At 43.4% G+C, this 15,508-nt stretch overlaps 1 protein-coding gene across 1 annotated transcript in view; it reads right to left on the bottom strand.

The window, feature by feature from the left end:
* Positions 1-15,508, bottom strand: part of RGS6 (regulator of G protein signaling 6) — a 548,980-nt gene that overhangs the window by 237,567 nt on the left and 295,905 nt on the right. The gene's annotated exons all lie outside the window — the stretch shown is intronic.

Here is a 15,508-nt window from a genome sequence, read left to right on the forward strand (position 1 = left end):
TTCTTACTAAAATGTGGTGACTGTGACATTAAAACACACCTGAGTTTCTTATCATTAAAAATCTTAAGCAGCAGGATCACAGCCATTAGAGGTCCATCAAGATTTAAAACATTTTTCAGTATTTCAAATACCTTAATCTCTTTGCGGCTGCAGACGTGGGACGCTGAAAGCTATTTCTTTTCCCATATACACTTTCCTCTGATCTCCTATCACAAGCAATAGCCCACCAATGTTGATCAAGTCACACTGGTATCTTAACACTCATCCCTTCATTTCAGGTAGTTTTGAACTTAGAACCTCACGCAACCCACAGATCCTAAGATTTCCGGCCTGAAGATTTTCAGTAGATTTCTGATATTTCTCGATAGCCTGTAATATTGACCTCTGTGTGAAATTAACTCGGCCAAACAGCAATGTCTGTTGGTTAGGGTGACTGTGGATGTGACCATCTGTGCACAGAAGCGTAGTGACCTCCAATATTGGCAACAGGGACTATTCTCTTAGAACTAATTTATCAAACAACAGAACTCAAACTGAGGGAGAGCTTAGCACTCAGTGCAGTTTTGTCTTCAGTTGTGTCAACAAAGGATATTGAATGCAACTGAGTACAGGACATGACTTCTAGGAATATGAGGAAATAAAAAAATCCAGAGAAAGAAAACTTAGTTCTGGTTACTAGAGTTTGAGCCTTTGGTACACATTCAGAAACAGGCAACACAAACAAGCATCAGGTTGTTTTATTTAACTCAACGGATCAAAGGATATCATTTTTGATGTGAAAGGAGTAATGATTGTCTACTCAACTCGCATGTTTTATAGACAGGAAAGCTGAGGACCAAAGATATGCCATCCAGAGCCCAAGGACACCCTATGTCTGGGAAACCCATCCTCTAGAATTCAGATAAAATTTTATATCACAAAATTAGCTTTGTCATCATAGGCTATCCAAATCCAGTGGATTTCAGAAATCAGGGCCAATGTCCTCTCCTGTACATGCATTCTTCAGCTATTTCCTGAAGTGAGGTGTTTTCTATCAATATAATCATAGACATATTAACCGGCAGCATGGTGGGCCTCTGGAAAGAGCAGACGTGCGTGGATTTCAAGTCCTAAGACTGAATAATCCCTTCATTCACTCACTGAGGTTTATTGACCATCTACTACATGGCAGGTGCTGGGAGAGTTACTAGGGACCCAGTACTGAATGACACAGACAGAAGTCATATCCTCATGCAGCTTACATTCTAGTAGGAGACAGACAATAAACAAATACATGAGTAAAATATGCAGCATGTCAGATTGTGAATAGTGCTATGAAGAAAATGCAAGCAGGTACAGAAACCAGGAATCCTGTGTGGGGAGGAAGTGGGAAAGGTTTTTCATGGGATAGGCTTTGAAACGGTATCATTTCAGCAAGGACACAAAGAAGGTTAGAGAATAAATCATGCAGTTCCCCAGGATAAGAGTGTTCCAGGCCGAGGGCATAGCAAGTGCAAAGGCCCTGACTATTCAAGAGACAGCAAGGAAACCAGTGTAACTGAAGCAGAGGGAGCAAGTGTGGGCAATAACGGCAGAGAAGGCCAGAGGAATAATGGGGGTTAGGGCCAGCTTGTAGCCCCTGTACACACTTCTGCTTTTATTAGGAATGAAATGGAATTTCCAGTTAAGAGTTCGGTCTGATTTATCTGCCTGTGTGTTGGGAACTGACTCTAGGGAAGCCCAGGCAGAAGCAGGGAGACCAGATGGAAAGGCATTGGTCTCAGTGGCTTAGAAGAGGGCAGGCCCGGCAGAGGTGATAGATGCTGGGTCCACAGAGATTCAGTACTGCACGAAAAGAAGGATGCAAGAGAAATACAGGACAGAATCACAGCAAGGTGTTTAATGTGAGCATCTGGAAAGATGGCACTGCCATTCACTGAAAAGGAGAAGGCTCTGAAGAAGCCTATTTTGGCAGGAAGACTGGTCTACTTCCCAGCTGAATATCACCGGGCAAGTCACTTAACCTCTCTGAACCTCAATTTCCCCTCTGTATTCAGTAATGTCCATTTACTTTTCAGAATTGTAAGAGTCCACCAGGAAACATGCAAGGTGCCATCTTTCTTGGCATAAAGCATGTAACACCAAAGGCAGTTACAGCCTGTGGGGAGGGATTTTACCACAGCTGTGCTGCCTCCCCGTCGCCCCTCCCCCTACCATCTTTCCTCACCCCAAATCTTTCTCTTTCTGAGCCAAGGGTAAACGAATAACTGCTGCAAAGTCTATTAGAAGTCGCAAGTAACTTACAGGAACTGGTGAATGAAATCCTATTTCAGGTGAGGGTGACTGAAAAATCATGTGCTGCAGAGCCCGCGCTGAGCACGCGGATGCAGCCTCGTTCTCCTTGATTTGTAATGGAGAGTGGGAGGAAGTAAGAACAATATCATGGGGGATGCTATCCCATTTCCCTCAGGTGGAAACCACCCATGAGAGAAAGCTCATTGCCTATCAAACCGGCGGGGAGGTTGTTAAAGATTGCTATGGAATTTAAAAGAAAAAAAATAGCATATAAAAGGAAAGAGGAGCACAGAGAACTCCCAATACCATACCTTTGGAAAAAAACTCACTTTCAGGTACCAGCTTGTCATTCTTGTGTTAGCAAGAGAGGGCCTCCCTAGGGACTGGTAGAGTTCCAGAAAGGTGTGCTCACTGGGAACTGGGGTGGGCAATTTCCGGTGAGTGTCTCGATGTCTTGGGTCCAAGAAAAACAGTCTACAAGGCAAGCCTAAATGCTAGCAACTTTCAGTATATACCACATAAATGCTTTAATAACCATCTGTAAAATAATCAGGGGGAAATTATCACCCCTGAAAGTTAAGTCAGATCCTTCTGATAAATGGTTGTGTGTGTGTATGTGAGCGTGTGGACATGTATGTCACTGAATCATCAGTGGCTCTGGAAACTAAGACAACGACAGAAATAATCATATTCTATGCTTCAGGGTAGAAATTAATTGGCTATGGGGAGAAAAACACTTTTTTTTCCCTTATATTAAGAATCACTAATCTAAGTGGGCTGAAAGAAGAGATTCAAGTGTTAGGAATATTCTAACAACAGAAGGCTTCCATTCTTCTCCCAGTCCAAGTAATTAGTTTCTTCTCTTTTAGTTCATCATTTTACCAGGCAGTTAGAATGACAAAAAATATATTTGTCACCACAGTTTGCATCTTTCTCCCTTGTCACATCATCACCTAGTCAGCTCATGGGTGGGCTGACTATTCCTATTCCTAAAAATAGGAAGCACACTGGATCTGGCCTGTGGGCCACAGTTTGCTGGCCCCTGATCGAAAGTACTGTGATGGACGGGAGGTGGACGTGGTGGAGGTGGTGGTAAATGAGCCTTCATGCAGCCAGACAGTGAGAACTGCACTCTGGCTCAGCCTGGACGTGGTTAAGTCTTGGGTAGAAAGAGTAATGCTTCATATCCCCAACCGGCTATACCTGGGAAGAAATCCAGAAGTGACTGTCAGCTTTGTTCTGAGCCCTAAGCTATGAGATTAAAAGAAGTATGCTTAAATTGCTCCAAAAAGCCCTGATATCTCTTTGAGAAAGTGGTTAGAGGCAGAAGTTTTCTCTCCTCTAACTCTTTTCATTTCAATTAATATTTCTTGAGTCCTGCCCTACATACCAAAAGCTTATGAGGCAATCTGATTTGGAGAAAGCAGCATAATACTGAAGCAGGTTGGATAACATGGAAGGCAAGTGTGGTAGATTAAAGATGGCGGCCACCTCTGCTATATCCGCCAGTAAGAGGTGGGGTCTAGGTGCTCTTCTCTTATAACTGGAGGACGTTGTAACTGCTTGACCATTAGAATATGGCAGTAGCGACTCTGGGCCTAGGCTTAGGAGACCTGTAATGTCCACTTCCTTTCTCTTGAAATGGTCACTCTTGGGAAAGCCAGTTGCCATGCAAATAGTCTGAGACTGGCAAGTGTAGGTGTAGTTGTTCGAATGGATATTCCTCCTGAGCTCACCTTCCAGCCACCCCCACCAGGGCACGAGGCATATGTGTGAAGTTGTTTAGAACACTTCAGATCACCCACTGCCAACTGAAACCACTGATTGACCTCAATTGCTGCCACAAGGTACAAAACAATCTTCTAGATGCGCTCTGCAAGAATCCCTCATCCACAAAACCATGAGATAGGATATGATGAAATGTTAACTGTTTCGAGCCATTAAATGTGGGGCTAGTTTGTTGCATAGCATAGATAAGCAGAAGGGTAAGTATAAGAGATGTACTCCTCTCAACCCCCAAAAAAGCAGTATGACTAAAATTCAGTTAAGCAAAAGGTCAATGTAGGCTTGACTCATTAAGGATAGGTATAGGAAGGAAAGAAACTGGAGGCTGGATCAAACGGAAAAGAGAGGCTTTGTATAGGCAGGTAATTCCCAAGAGGTCTTCTCTGCCCACTAGTGCCGGACCAGCACCCAGCTGGCAATGCTTCATTTGTACCACCAGGCCTGTGGCTGAACCAGGGGGCAGGTTCCCCATGAAGTGGGGACCAAGACACAGGGCCAGTGCACTCGGACCAGAAATGCTGCTCCACTGAGAGTTCCTTGGCTTGCCAGGTTTCTGATGATGCCCTCATTTATGCAAGGATGCCAACTCTTACATCACCATCCTAACCAGGCATGTTTTTAAAACACCACCAATTTTACCAACCCCAGAGTGTTTTCCAGATAAGGACATTTCACATGCTCTTGGCCAACCCCAAAGTCCTCACATGGAGTACTTGAAAAGTAAATTCCCACAATTCTAGTAAGACAGCTACCCCTAATTCCATTCTCCCACATTGATGGCAACATGTATGTGATCATTATGCAGATTTATGAGAAGATTCTCTAAGCCCTTCCTCCAGCTCCCTCCTGGCAGGCATCAGGGAGAGGTGCGTCAAATCCATCCATGACAGTTGCCAAGAACCAGAATGTAGTGTAGAGAGTTCTTAAAAACATGATATGTTGAAATACATCGAAGGCTCTTTGCGCTGACAGATGGGACAACTGAGATATCGTGATGGTAAATGGTTGACACAAGCTGGCAGGAACACTAGCAAAAGTAGAATTGATTCTGCCCTTTGCATCTCCCTGGTAGAGACCAAATGTTGTAAACTTGAAAATTCTCTTGAACTTCATGGTTCTAAGTGGTAAACTAATTTATTTTTGGATGCTTGAATTGCTTTCACTCTTGGTAAGAGTGCTCTCTAATTTCTCTGCTCCAAGACAAAAGATTTGGAAAATCTTTTTGTGAAAACCCCAGAAGGGTTGAAAGAGAGAGTTAGGAACTCATTTCATGTTGACCTCATTTCACTTGGTAATAACATTTTTGGTGAGAGTGCTTTCCTCTCTTCTGGATAGCAGGCTGAACTTTAAAGAAATGAATAAGTAAAAACTTTTAATTGCAGGTTTTGTGGCTTTCTAACTCTTTGCCCACCAGGAACCTCTCAAAGTGAAGACCCTGGCATAAAGTCTGTTCTTCTTTATAGTTCTCTACCCACACAGATACACTTACAGACTTTAAACGCTGGAAAATGCTGCTTTGAGTGCTTTAAGTTAAAACGTTTCTTAAGTTTTAAATCTGACAGATACTAGTCAGAGTGAGTAAGACTCCGACAAAGCATTCATGAGCAGCTACCATCGGCGAGCAAATACAGGTCCGGGGTCCCTTGTTTACAAATCTGAAACACAAAGAGCCCTAAAAACAAATCTCTTATAACGTTTTTGGTGGCCATGCCTGACCTGAACTGAATGATGTAAGGCTACAATAGCCTTCCTTTGTTCCCAGCGAGTGTAAACGTTCGTATGTTGCCTGTGGAAGTGTTAATGAGCTGGATTACTGGCTGCTGCCCCAGACCCTGCTAGGGGTGTCAGTATACAGTATATGTACAGTGTGACCTTTCTAAAATTAGAAATATATCTCAGTCCAAGAATTTCAGGCAAGGCATCAGACACCTGAACCCACATGAGAGGGGTTAACTGGGTATGTGGAAGGCAGCAGAGACAGGAAAGGTTAAGGAGCAGGCCAGAGATGAAGGCTGTCTGTAGAGAGCCCACAAATAGCAAAGAAGCCAAAGCCAAATCTGCCAACGCTGACAAAGCTAGGCAGTCTGAGGGTTCTACAGGGAGAGACACTTGCCAAGGTCAACATGATACCAACTGGCTTTCCAAAAGAGTCTAATGACCTTAAAATGGAATCTCTTAGAGTAGGATAAAGATGAACTTGAACCTTCTCTGAACTATTAATTATAAAATTATAGAAGTTACAAAGTACAAATCAATTGTCTTATCTCAGGAAGGGTAAGATTATGGCATATCTTACAGTTTAATCTGCCCAGAATCTTCTCTGTATGAGAGCTGGTCCTTTCCCACCTGCTGAGTTTGCCAGCTCATAATTGCAGGGGTCCAGGCTGCCAGCAAGGATCCCATCCCACGCAGGGGCAGTCAGAGTTAGTTCACCCTTGGGAGAGAGTGTCTCTCCTGTTAGAGTTGTAAATGCTAAGGACTGGGCCAACCTAGAGCCCCAAGTCATCAACGCCACCGTGGGAGAGGACTCACCTGAAGAGGAAGCCAACACTGTGGAAAATAGGGTTGGGGGAGTGCACAGAGCCCTGATGACCTGAACCCCCGGATCCAGCTGTGGCTAACATATTGGACCCTCTGCCATCTGCTATGTGAGCCAAAAAATGTCCAGTTTTGCTTCGGCTAATTCGAGCTGGGTTTCAGTCACTTGTAAAGAAAATTCCACAAGCAATTGGCTCTAAAAGTCTTCTAAATTTGGAGATTAAATATATTTTTTTTTCAGAAGTGTCGACTTTGAGAAAACTTTAAAAGAATTTCTTTCTTCCTCCCCTTTAGGGATGAATTATATCTTCCCCCAAATTCATATGTTGAAGTCCTAATCCTCAATGTGACTGTATTTGGTGACAGGTCCTTTAGGGAGGTAATGAAGGTTATTTGAGGTCACAGGGTGGAGCCCTGGTCCAGTAGTACCTGTGTCCTTAGAAGAAGAGGAAGAGAGACCAGAGCTCTCATGCACTCTCACTCTCTCCTTGCACAGATAAGAGGCCATGTGAGGACACAGCAAGAAGGTGGCCATACACAAGCCAAGAAGGGGTACCTCACCAGACACCAACCCTGATGACACCTTGATCTTGGACTTGCAGCCTGCAGAACTGTGAGAAAACAAATGTCTGTTGTTCAAGCCATCTGGTCTGTGGTATTTTGTTACGGCCACCTGAGCAGGCTCCCTGCTACACACTCCCTGTGAAGTTTCCGAGGGAGGTAACTGACAGCTTGTCCCATTGTGAGGGTCACCCTCAGTCCCACGTTCTCCGCCACCAACACCCCTCAAAAGGAAAAGTCATGTTGAGGATAAGCAGGAAACTAGAACCTGCCTTCCAAAATTTGGAAATGCTAGAAGGCACTAGTGACTCTAACATAATAAAGGAAGAAATCCAAGAGGCTTTGGGTTAATTTTTTCATATTTTCTTCAAAAGTTACAGTAATTTAATAATCTCACTTGAAATCACCATGACTGAAGATCGAAATCAAAATATTGTTTTACATTTATTATGTATCATGACTCAAAAAAATCTCTAGAATAAATTCACCTTTGACACTAATTAATGAAGATAATTTGCTCTAATTCAACTGTAAGAGAAAATATTTTCAAGTAACGCTTAGAAGAGGATGATTTTGATTTTTTTGGCTAGAAGACTTGAGTTTTAGACAAGAAAATTCCCCCAAAACTTGTTACAAGATATATAAGATGGTAAGAGAAGAGGCCCCCTTATTTGGAAAGATTCATATTAGAATGTCATCAAGTTTTCTATGGGGTGTTCTCGTCAGGGTTCTAGGGGGTTGGTAGCTGGTTTATTGAATGGTAGGGAGTTGAGGGTACGGTTTCATTTTTCTCTCATCACTACCTGTGGCATATTTTGTTGGCTCTCCCTTGTCTGTGGCCAGACAGCATCTCAGAAAGACCTTACAGATTTTGAATCACTTTCCCTTGTAGGAACAGTCTTATTTGTGGAAACTGAGATTCATTCATTTGTTAAAGTTCTAGTGGTCTCATATCAAAACTTCCATCTCAGCCAATGCAAAGTTTCTCTCCTCCCACCCCATCTTCTGTGGCCCTGCAGTGACCTTTCCTTTTGCTCACTGCTCCCCACCATCACCTGGCTGCTTGTAGCTCCTCTAGGGTCAACACAAGAAGAGAGACATGGGTGGAGTGGGGCCCGACTGTCTCTGTACATCATCAGTTTGTGCTGTTGGCAATTCTCTCTTGGTTATTAAAGTCAGCTGTGTGAAGCAAGCAGTCACATGTTGGAACTTTCCTGGGAAACTTTCATTTGTAGGTTCTTCAGGGCCCCATATGGAACTGCCCATGGCTAGTTCCCTGTTGTGGTTGAACAACCATTTGACTCGTCTTCTATGATCGACCTCCCCACCCCTGTTTGTGCACAAGCATACACGCACTCGAGTGCGCGTGCGCACACACACACACACACACACACACACACACACCCTCTCCTACCTCAGCATGCACATTACAGTCTGGGTCACTGCCTGGGCTAACTCACCCCAAAAGTTCTACCTCCCTGGCTAGGAACTAGCAATAACTGCTCAATCTCTCTACCTTTCCAGTGTTGCTTAACTCAAGGAGAACGTATACATTTTTCTGCGCCAAATGGTAGAAGCTGAGCTTGCCACTACAGACCCTTGCCTATATTTTTACAACCCCCCCCTCCCCGGCCGCTGTGTCTTCACTGTGTCCACTCTGACTGGCTGGAGGCAGCTCAGCCTGCAGCTGCCTGGGGAGTAGAATTGTCGTCCTAGTCTTCAGATTAGAGAACCTTCCCCTAGCACTCCACTCCTCTTTCCACGGCATTGGGAGGGAAGTGCCCCAGCCCTCTTTAGGGACTCCACAGCTCCTTACAGAGATGACTGCCTCCAATCTCCTTATGAGTCACTAGTCATCTCTAATGTAGGCTAGAGCTGTGATGGGGCTGGTGGTCACTAGACTGGTTTTGACGTCTTTTATTAAACACTCCATAGCCATGTCTGGCACCCCATTTTAGAACATGAGATAATTATCACTCATTTTCAACTTTGGAGTATTAATTCCTTCTGATAATTAAATATGTCCCATTCAACATCTTCACTTCAAATTTTGTTGCTGGAAAATTAGCAAATCAGTGCTGAAAACATCTTACCAAATTCAGTGAGCCAGAAGCGCACCTTGACGGAAACACCAACCTCACCGGGATTCCGCTCTAACAGAGAGGACCATTATAACCATGTAATAGAGCACAATAATCATACTGCATACGTGTGGAGGCCTACATAAACCATGCCTTTACTATAATACTGTTTTCTGATTAAAATATACAGCTATGGAAATATTTAAATGAAATAGTCTCACATTTTTGTTTGAAAACAAATGGAGCAGATGCCCGGCGTGAGCTCCTTGCTAGAAGCAAAGTACTTTGGGGGAATTTATGACTTTGTTGAAGTTGTTTTAATTAGGTATTTCAAATTCTTGTTCACTAGGTGTTTTTCTTTAGCCCTCAGTGGCCTGATCTCAGAGGACAACAATGACAATAGAGTACACTTGTATGGTAGCACAGTGTCACACGGTATGCGGCATCTCCCCATATCTTTTCTTAACCAGTCCTCTCAGGGATAAAACATAACTGCTGCACCTACAATAAAGACATTATAAAATAAGAGTCCCTAAATCAGATGCCTAAGTTACCAAACAGATAATATAAAGCAGAAAGCAAGAGTAGGGAAGAGTGGGGACTGTGGCAAACTTGAAATCATAGCTTCTAGGGGCACCTGGGTGGCTCAGTCGGTTGAGCGTCCAACTCTTGATTTTGGCTAATGTCATGATCTCAGGGTCGTGAGATCAAGCCCCGCATAGGGCTCCACACTCAGCATGGAGTCTTCTTGAGATTCTGTCTCTCCCTCTGCCTCTGCACCTCCCCCTGATCTCTAAATACATACATACATACATACATACATACATACATACATACATACATAAAATCTTTATAAAAATAAGTAGCTGCTATTCAGGGCCAAGGAACTTGGATGTGCAGTTCAGATGTTATATGATTGTTTAATTTTTTTTTTTAGAGAAAATTTAAAATGTGAGTTGTGAAATCTACTGATATTTTATTGAATCAAACTGATACTGAATCAAAATTTTTAAATATCAAGCCAAAACAAAACAAAACTCCACAAGTGCTGATATCTGCAGGTTGCTAGTTTGTGACCTTTCTTTGTAGCGAATATTGTCGGTTCCATTAGGGAGTATCTTCTCAATGCAGATCCTTGAGACCAGTCTCCTTCAGTTAAGGTATTTGGAAGAGGACTATTTCTCCTAAGTTCCTAGTTTGTTGTGGATCTTGTGGACACTGTGATGAAAGAAAATGACCAAGCTCCCACTTTCTCCTTGACTGCCAGAGAGCACAGAAGCAAATTTGTGGCCCAATCCTAGCAAGCGTATAGATCCAGACAGAAGGTAGAATGCCTTGGCCCCATTTTACACACTTTCCCCCCCTTTTCTTCCTCATCTATTTTAATTTGTCACCTTGCTGTATTTCATGTAAAATGTGTAGGTCTATTTTAAATCCTCTTTGGAACAAAGCAGGGTATAAATGAACTTCACAACATTGAAATAGACATTCAATGAAATAGACATTATTTCTGTGAAATAGACACCACCGGTCCCATTTGACAAGTGCGTAAACTGAGCCTGCCCAAGGTTAACTGACTTGATCATCGACCCTTCAGTCAGGAAGTGTGAAGCGTGAAGACCCCACCCATCTGTTCTGGCTCCGGGTCAAACGACTATTCAAAACAAGGTAGTCACATAGGAAGGGGCTCAAACTCAGATGGAACCCACATTTGGATACCGTGGGAGCTGCAAAGGCCTCGCCCAGAGCCACTACATCGTGAAGGGGAACAGTTCCCTAGAACACCATGTGATCACGATACCAATGGTGCTCTCTGAAGTTGCACAGTGTATGCAGCAGGCCCCTTTGGAAGGCGTTAAAACCCACTGTGCTAATGACCACACTAAATTAATGAGCTGATATGGAACCCCAGTTTGAGAACCAGGCTGTAGAATCTGGCCAAATATAACATGTGGATACATCGCTCAAATAGCCTTGTGGAAATAAAGTGGCATGTCCACCCAGTGCCCTTGGGGCAAGGCTGCCTCTAAAATCGGGGCCATGGGGCAGCTTTATGGGTGAAAGCACACAAAGGAGTCCTTTGCACTCCTCCGTAACCAAATCCCCAGAGTGTGTTCCAAAACGAATCAGCTGTGTACAAAACTTTGTTCTTTGCCTAGAATTGAATTATAGTGTGGTTCCAATGTATTTCGATTAAATTATAACTATATAAGAGCACAGGATGTTCCCAGGTCTTAAGACATTAGTTGTTCAAATTCAGTATTGTTCTTACTCTTGTTTCTTTCCTCATAAACAATGCGGGAGCAGTGGTTTTTCAACCTCTTAAGCAGCAAACCTCTTTTTTCCAAATACCCCCATGCACCTCTAATACATTGCAGCTGCGTGATTACTGGGAGCGAGGCTTGTGGGCTGGCCCTGGGTGGGCTGCCCTTTTTGGACCAGAGCTGTTGTAAGGACAGCCTGACCTCTCCACTCTCTCCTCCAGGGTGGCCCACCCTCAGGGTTCCTGAGCTATAGTCTTATTAATGAGCCTGCTTTAATGTGATCCAGATGCTTAGTGGAACCTCTAAAGTAATTTCGAAAAATCCTAGGGCTCCACAGAACCTAGTTCGAAAACCACACCTTTTCAGGACATATTGTCAATCTAGCAATTGCCTGGGTGATAATCCACGAGGGGCACGACGACATCACTAGAACAAATCAAAAATATGGTGCCAGCGAATTCTGGTTTCCACAGCAACTTCTAACAACACTGGCAAAACTCCCACTGAAATAGGAAGAATCATCCTATGAACATTTTTAAAAAGTCCTCCTCTCTGCTGGTGTCAACTCATCTCTATGACATGTTTTGGGGGTGCACGTTTATATTACAGAGTATTATTACAGACCTCGCCCAATCCCAAGACAAGTAAGTTGATGGCTTCCTGGAGTTATTAGTGATGTTCAAATGAGATTCTAAAACTGAACAAAGCATAGTATAACATTGTTTACAACGAACAAGTGGCTTACTATTTAAATTTGAGAACATTTAATATGGGTCAAAAGATGTATGTTTCCAAAATCATAAAAGAAATTGCAGAGAAAAGCTACCAAAAAGGGGAAACATTTTACTGACATAAAAACCAGGAATGAAGATACATGTTTGAGTGAGATGCTCCTTGTAAATGATTACTTATTTCTATCCCTAGTAAATGTGAGCAACTAATTCTATTTAATAAGGAATGGCAGAAAATGTGAAATGGGAATAAAAGTTTTACAAATAAGCAAAAATTCTCTTTTTTATATAGTGGATATGGTAAATAGTTATTCTGAACATAAAGAAAGAAGTATGGAATTTTAAGTGATAGCAAATCAGCTTCTTCGAGGCTTCCCCAAAAATTATCAGCTCGATAAAGAACATGAGTGCCCCCTTCCTCACCTGCTAAGGTGTCCACATGTCTTGGTCCATCTCCGGGAACCAATGAGGAAATCAGTTCAGAACCTCTATCTAAGCAAACACAGACTTCAGTCCAACAGCCACTAATGGCTCTCTTCCTGGACACAACAAAACACAGTTTATAGAATAACTGGCAGGTACCAGGACCCCAGCATTATGGTGTCTCTCCTACTTGTATTAGTTTTTGTGTGTGTGCTGATTTGACCCAGTTTGGAGGCCCTAGCTAACAACCAGTCAGTTCCCCTTCTTGAGCGGCCAATGAAGTTCACACCCCCAGTCACTTCTTCTATGGGGCTCTCATACCATGGGCCACTGTGCACCCACCCTAATCACCCTGGGCCAGGTACCAGACAACAGGACTAGCCCCTGTGTCCCAGAGTCTGCTGAAATTATTTAAATTGGCGTATCCTAAACCTGTTTGCTCTGCTTCATCCTTTCCTTCCTGTGGAAACCACAGGAAACACACCTGCCCACTCTTCCCCACCCCACTGTGCTTGGCAACGGACCCCGGAGCTTCCCCTGAGTGGCCCTGTGTGGCACACTGTGTTCTCCCCAGGGAGCTGTAACAAAACTGTAAATCTCCTGTTTCTCTCTCTTGACCTGCATCTGGCCTCATCATACCTCACCCAAGTTAACATGATTAAAACACTGTCACCTTTCATTAAAAGCAAAAACTCTAAGACTAATTGTAGGTGACGCCATCGGGAATGTCTGAAAAGCATGAACCACTGCCATGGTGCCCACAAGCCCACACCCACTGGGAGTGAGTGCTGCACAGGGACTGAGTGTTCTCTGGGCAACAAAGGGATTCTACCTTCCATTCTGTTCCTCCATCCAGGGCTTGCAGTTTGAGACACACAGAGATTGGCTGCTTCTCTCTGATTTGTTCTCCCCTAGGCATAATGAAGGGAAGCAAAGAGCCCCTTGTGAATCGGGAGTTTTCCAGAAGTAACAGTGGAGATCACAGGGTAGGTGCAAAGGGGTTTCTGGCAAGCTCAAATTGGGTAACAATTTAAGGCTGCTGGTTGACATGTTACACAGAGAAGCAATGAACCAGACCTGGGAGACTGTGGAAAGGACAGCTGTCCTCTATTCACCGTCAAGAAGCAGACACAGCTCTACACGGGAAGGCATAATACAAAGGAAGCCACGGGTCCGAGCAGACCATCACACAACCAGCCTAGACTTGACAGTGTTGAAGGAAGATGCTTCTGGTTATATAATGTGATGACTTCTGTGAACTCATGTTTTTGTCACCAAGCACCAAGTTTGATAATTAACCTTTACACGCCAGGGAAAATATGGCTAATTTGACAGTCTCTGATTTGTGCTTTTCCACAGACCAGCCTTGTGAATCAAACTGCTGGCAGATTTTATCTACCGCAAATACGACTTAAAAATTATTTCAGATGAATTCATACTTTAAAAAAATTCAAGAGCTCATTAAGGCCGTTGGACTATTAGTAAAATATGTGTGGTTGTGTTGGTTCAATAGAACAATCCTCCCCACACAGTGCTACCACAATTGAAACATCATCTAAGTAAATTCTGTCATTATGATCAACAACCCAAACACTATAAAGAAGTCAGTAACGTAGAATGCCACATAGGATCCACTGGGATGGGACTAGCAGAGGTCCTCTAAAACATAATGTCAGATAGACCTATATCTGTAAATACAGGCTAGGTTATGCTGTGGTAACAAACAGCCCACAAATCTTAGTGGTTTAAAACAATGAGGTTTGTTTCTTAGTCATGCTATGTATCTACCCTGGGTTGGCTGGCGCTCAGCTTTCTAATATTCTTTCTCAAGATTCAGGCTGACAGAGAAGCGACCACTTGCGGTAGTTCTTAAAATGGCTTTTGTTCTACTAGCCAAAGCCAGTGTCGCATCCAACTCCACTGGCCATATCCAACTTCAAGGAGGCAGGGAAACTATAGCCACCCATGTTTGTAAATAAAGTTTTATTAGAACACAGCCACACCCATTTGTTTACATATGTCTATGGCTACTTTTGCCATAGAGTTAAGTAGCTATGACAGAAACTGGATGTGCTCCACAGCCTAAAATAGTTACTATCTGGTCCTTTCAGAACAAAGTTGTGGCTCTTTGGCCCACTGTAGTAGTTAGCTTTCACTAGGTTATGTTATAGTAACAAACTACAAACCAATCACAGGGCTTTACCAAAACAAAGATTTATCTGTCATTCACATTACATGTCAGTTATGGGCAGGCTGTGGCTCTGATCTGGGTCTTCCTCACAAGCTGGTAGAGTATTCCCTACTACAATATGCCATTTTCATGACAGAGATAAAACAGCATGGCTTAATCCCACGATGGCACTTAAAGCTTAAGCGCGATGTGCATGGTGTATCAGTTTGGCTCACATTTTATTGGCCAAAGAAAGTCACATGATACAGCCTGACTTCACTGGACGGAGAAGTGTACTCACCACAAGGAGGCACTGTCAGTTACCTGACGACTTACAGGGGTATGTAGTACTAACAAAGAAGGAACGATAATTAGGAGTAATAACACAATTGACCATCCCTACGGGTGAGAGTTTGGGGAGAAAGCAGCAACAGCTGGCACAAGACAGTAAGGAGTCACCCTGGTGTGCTACAGTCAGCTCAGTACTGTGAACAAACCCAGGACCAAGATTAATGAGCTGTTTATCTAGAATAAGTCATTGTCTTTCTCTGAACCTCAGAGTCCTCCTCTGTAAAAGGAGGTGATCAGAGGGCATCGGCGTCTTCAAACCTTTTCATGTCAACACATTTTGAGGATCAACCCCGGGCACACCCCCTCCCCCCACTCCGCATGACTATTGCT

This window comes from Ursus maritimus, unplaced genomic scaffold, assembly GCF_017311325.1.
Source record: "Ursus maritimus isolate PB19 unplaced genomic scaffold, ASM1731132v1 scaffold_25, whole genome shotgun sequence".
Lineage (NCBI taxonomy): Eukaryota > Metazoa > Chordata > Mammalia > Carnivora > Ursidae > Ursus > Ursus maritimus.